Source organism: Erinaceus europaeus, chromosome 3 (genome assembly GCF_950295315.1).
Source record: "Erinaceus europaeus chromosome 3, mEriEur2.1, whole genome shotgun sequence".
NCBI lineage: Eukaryota > Metazoa > Chordata > Mammalia > Eulipotyphla > Erinaceidae > Erinaceus > Erinaceus europaeus.
The window spans coordinates 66,155,350-66,161,410 of NC_080164.1; positions in this window are offsets into that span (position 1 = coordinate 66,155,350).

A 6,061-nucleotide genomic window follows, 5' to 3' on the forward strand; every position below is an offset into this window, starting at 1 on the left:
AAAGCAATAAGGAAAAATCAATAAAAAAAATGCTAATTATTTAAGTAGATCTACAAAATCTGAAAACCTTTAGTCAGATTGATTAGGAAGAAAAATGGTTTAAGACACAAATTAATCACTATCACGAATGATAAAGGAGACATCACTTACATTTTAGAGATAGTGAAAGGATAATAATAACACAAACCCAACAAGACAAGCAATTTTAAGTCTATAAATCAGAAAACAGGTGAAATAGACAAATTCTTTTAAAGATACAAGCTACCAGAGCCCACTCAGAAAGAAATAAAATCATACTTCAGCACTTGTCAGTGTTGAAACTTGTAGAATTCAGCATTTGATGCATTTTGATGTATACTTGCTCAGCACTCAGGAGGGGAGTCCTCCATCCCTGCCTCAAGTCTATTTCACGGGTGTGAACTGAGGGACTCATTCACAGGAGGCTGTGGTGCCGGTGAGTATAGTATCTGAAGAGCCAGGCAGAACTGGGCAAGGTTCTGAGACACTAGGAAGTGACAAGAGCAGGCCTACTAGATCCACATTCACCGCTTCCCAGAAAGGACCAAATCTACATTCATAGCAGCCTCAGAAGGAGGCACCATTCTCCACAGAGCCTGGGACATATGAGCTCTCTGGTGTCCTAGGCTGCTAAGATCGCTAAGTAGACAGAAGCTAGGCCCCCTGGCCTGCCAGTATGAGAGCCAGGAGGAACTGCAACAGGCTCACTCAAGTGTCAGTCTTCAACAAGGCTATATCCATCTGTGCAAGGCACACCAACTGGCCTGGTGTCAGTTGCTTGCCTGTGCATACAGCCTAGGGTCCCTGAGAAAGTGTGAGACTGGCTCCCTGCAACAGCCTTGTATATAATGGGCCCTTCACAGGAGCATGTGGGCATTCTACAGCCAGAAACGTCTTTCATCAGTGTCTCAGCTCTGACTGGGTCTTGGTTCCAACAGCGGTCTTAGTTCCAGCCAGATCTCCCTGACAAGAAAGCTACACATGTGTTTTTTCTAGATCTGACATTTTCTTCAGTGTTTGTGTCACAGGGAAAAGGAGCAAGCCACTTTGCCAGCACAAGCAAGACAGTTTGGTTGCATATGAGAATGACCTGAACAACCAGCTCATGAACTCAGCCCTGTTCAGTATCCTGAGGACCTGATGGAAGCAGGGCACAACATGAGAAACAGAGGAGCAGAAGGACAGGACGGTCCTGCTACACCACATCACCCTGGTGGTCACTCAGGATTTGCTGGCCACTTCTCCAAGGCCCTACTTCGAGCCTTTACCTCAGAGCATTCTTACTCCTCTAGAGTAGATCATTAGATCATTAACTCCTCAGTACAAGTAAAGTGAAGTTGAATTTTATTCTATCCAATTAGTGGATTTTTAAAATTTATTCTTGTATAGTTCTAATACTTTGTATCATAAATATCAAGCAACCCCATCAATTTATAATTTGTCAAGCAAGCTGAAAATTATGGAGTTCATAAACAGATCATTTTAATTTTCATTGCTCCTTACAGGATAAATTTATTCAGTATTTATTTTTTGCCACATGTTGTGTCTTCTGGAACTAATTAGCAACTACAGATGTATTACTGTAATTTGAACAGGTCTCTATGTATGGAATAAATATATCAGTGAAGGAAACTTCAAGCTTATGTGATTTCATAATGAATTCTACCAAACATTAAGGAATAAGATGTACTCTTCACAAGTACTTAGAGAAAATTGAAAACAAATAATTTCAATTAACTTTATGAGTCCCATGTTATCCTGATTACAGGGTCAAACAAACAACTGAAAACACCTGCTTGTAAAAAACATTTAAAAGTAAAAAAAGAAAAAGAAAAGAAGTCACAACATATTAGGAGAGAATTTTTATGAAGCATATATCTGACCATTAACAGATATATTTTACCTCTGAACTCATAGTAAATAAAAACATAAAGCCCAACTGGAAATAAAATGAACAAAAGTTTTGAACTGACATTCCCCTCAAGAAGATTTGTGGATGAATATAACCGTAGAAAAAAATGCTCAACTCGACCAATATTTAGAGAATTGCAAGTTAAAGACAATATGATGATACCACTATACATTGTTTAGATTGGTTAAAATTTAAAAGTCTGCCATACTATGTACTGAGAAGTAAGTGGAGGAGCTGGACTCCTCAGTTACTGCTAGCAGAAATGTAAAATGATTCATTTGCTTTGAAAATACAGTTTAAAGCTTCTCAAAGAAAAAGAAAAAAGAAACACTAATGTAGCACATTTTTTAGTCATGCACATAAAGACTGTAAACAAACAGCTTTTATTTTTACTTTTTAAATCTGCAATTAATAGTAGGTTACAAGATTGTAAGATTTCAGGATACAGTTCCACAACACAGCCACCACCAAAGTTGTGTCCCCATCCTCCCACCTCCCAAAGATAACAGATAACTTCCATGACTCTCACAAGTCTTAGAAACAGTTTGCTTGGTTCTCACAAACAGCTTTTTTTAAATAGCCTTAACATGGCGCCAACCCAAATGTTTATACATAGACTAATGGAAAAAAACAACAATAAATTGTAGCACAGCTATACAATGAGATGTTAAAGAAAGGAAGGAGGGAGTGATAAAGGAAAGACGGAAAGGATTTATTGATAAGCACAACATAAATAAATCTCAAAAATAATCATGTTGACTGAAATAAGTCATACCCAAAAGGCCTACCTACTGTATGTTCCAAAATAAATAAAACAAACAAGTAGGAAAGGAGAAGAAAGTGGAAAAGAAATCTTGAAGGAGATTACAAAGGTTCACTAGAAAGAAAGATTTAGGGACAGGAGATGATTAATGGTTGGAATTGGTTTGTCTACATATACAAAAGTGAAAACCCACATTGTTTATTTTATATGATGCAGTTTCTTTGTCTATCAATTATACTGCAATAACTTCATTTTCACATGACTGTTTTCTCCTTAGTTTGCAAGAAGATGTGCATAAAACTACACATTTAACTAGACTACTTGACAACACCTTTGCAATATTATGCAAATCACTTGTGAGACAGACAATAATTATGTGAGAAAACACCAAAGTATGGTTATTTTCACATGCTTTTTTTTTTTTTTCCAGATCTGGGTTGACTATAGTGTGAGTTGCCAGTTAGCCCAACTTGGGACTTTTCTCTTTGGTTGAGAAAATCTGAAATTAAGCTCTGCTGAAGTTAAATCTGTGTGGTGGTTCCTGGACATGGAAAGTACCTAGAGCAGACCACAGACCACTGTTCCCTACAACAGTGTCAAAACTAACTCTTGTCTCTTAAGTTGCTTATTTTTTTAATCACACAGTCTTTATTTCAATCACTTTAACTATGAATTTATTTATTTATTATGAGAGCACTGTTCTGTTCTGGCTTATTATGGTGCTGGGGATTGAGCCTGGGGTTTCAACGTCTCCGGTATGAAAGTCTTTTGTATAATCATTTTATATAACCATCTCCTCAGCCTCCTTTAATCGCATTAAAACAATCTAAAAGATATAATTTTTTCTGTTCTTGTAGTTTCCTAACTTTTTTTTTAAATTTCATTATTGGAGAAGTAATGTTTTACATTCGACAGTAAACACAATAGTTTGTACATGCATAATATTTCCAAGTTTTCCATATAACAATACAATCCCCACTAGATCCTCTGTCATCCTTTTTGGACCTGTGTTCTCCCCACCCACCCACCTACACCAGAGTCTTTTACTTGGTGCAATATGCCAATTCCAGTTCAGGTTCTAATTGTGTTTTCTTTTCTGATCTTATTTTTCAACTTCTGCCTGACAGTGAGATCATCCCATATTCATCCTTCTGTTTCTGACTTATTTCACTTAACATGAATTTTTCAAGATCCATCCAAGATCGGTTGAAAACGGTGAAGTCACCAATTTTTTATAGCTGAGTAGTATTCCATTGTGTATAGATACCACAACTTGCTCAGCCACTCATCTGTTGTTGGACACCTGGGTTGCTTCCAGGTTTTGGCTATCACAGATTGTGCTGCTAAATGTAGTTTCCTAACTTTTAAGATCTTTTCTTCACTCTGTGGAAGATCTAGTTCTCATCAGAAAATGATTCCAACATTACACTGTCTCTTCTTCCCTTTGTACTTCTCTGACAAGGACACCCCACCCAACTGCTATTAACTGTGCCTAGATTAAAGGGCTGTTTTTGCACCCCAAACATGCAAGGTCTTGTTATTGAGGTGTCTCTATCTGGCCATGGCCATCTGAAATAGCTATCTACTTTTTGCTAGAAAATCTTATGATTTTGCAAAGCCTTTCCTAAAATTAGCCACACCGTGGTGAAGTGGGGAGGAAGGGTGGGACACCAGCAAGCCTGGGTTTCTAGAAACATACATCAGTTCTGTACCTCATCTCTGTTTTATATTATCTGTGGGAAACCACTAATATTTTTTCATCTATAGAAAGGTATGAAAGAGAAAGCACTGACTGTATTCTGGTACCTGTACTAGATGCTAATGTCAAAGAACTATTCCAGAAAATATCTAAGGACAGTACTGTCCAAAGTTACAGAAAAGACCAGAAGACTTCAGCAGGTCACACTGCTAAAGTCTTACCAGGAACAAGGCAAAACATGGATCTGAACCCAGAAAAATCTGGTCTGAAGGTCCATATGCTGTCCTCAGTTCAGCATGCTGCTTTACCACAATTGCCAACCGCCACCATTCATAATCACCATGTCACCACCATTTCCCATGACAGCTGGGTTACTACCACTTAACCATGACCACCATTTACCATGACCACTGGGTTACTACTATCACTTACCAAGAACACCTACTCCTCACACCACACAACTGCTAGGTCACCACCCCCATATTATTAATTAAAAAATTTTTTTTAGTTACTATCTTCTTTAGATACAACCAGAAATTGAGATGGTAAGGGGAGATACAAAGGGAGAGAGAGAGAGGGAGAGAGAGAGAGAGGAAGACAGAGAGAGAGAGAGAGACTATTGCTACCAGGGTTATCCCTGGGGCTCAGTGCCTGCACTAAGAATCTACCGTTCCTGGTGGCCACTCCCTCCCACCTCACCCTCCCACTTTTGTTTTTTCATTCTATTTTGTTTTTTGATTGGGACAGAGAGAAATTGAGAGAGAAGGGGGAGATAGAGAGGGAGAAAGACTGCAACATTACTTCACAACTTGCATAGCTTTCTTCCTACAGGTGGGGACTGGGGTCTCAAACCCAGGTCCTTGTGCAATGTAACCTGTGAGCTAAAGCAGGTGCACCACTGCCTGGCCCAAAATTATTTGTCACTACTGTTTCATAATCATATTTATAAGCACTGGTGGTGTCTGCTCATTAGTACATTCTACATAATTGATACTTCAGATCTTTGCTTTTAAAATGATACACTTACCACTAATATTTTCTGGAGGAGCTGACAACCCCAAACTCAACTGGATGCCTTTGCTATTTCCAGAGAGGTTTTGTAACTTCACAGGAATAAAGAAATCTGTTTTTAAAAAATGCATAGAAGTTGGACCTCTTGGATGTCTGAAATACTGTTACATATTCTGGGTTTCCCTACAGATAACCCCACTTTTTTTTAATGAAAGTCAAGGAATCAGCTAGATGTCTTTCATAGGAACCTTTTAGGATAGAATAAAGTTTTTAATTCCATATAAGATAGGGTTTTGTGCAGGAAGAATATGATTAGATCTGTTCAGAAAAGAAACTTAAAGATCATTACTGAGATCACTGCAATAGCCCAGGAAAGAGAGGAGAATGCCTTGTACTTGAGCAGGACTAGTAAAGGAAACAGATACATTCAGAAAGGTTTCTGTTGTCACTAGGGCTTTCTTGTTCCAGGTTGACTTTTTCAGATAGAGAGACTCAGGTAGTGTTATCTTGCTGGCCCCAGAACTTTTTTTTTTATTTATTTAAAAAAGGAGACATTAACAAAACCATAGGATAAGAGGGGTACAACTCCACACAATTCGCACCACCAGCATTGCATATCCCATCCCCTCCCCTGCTAGCTTTCCTATCTTTATCCCTC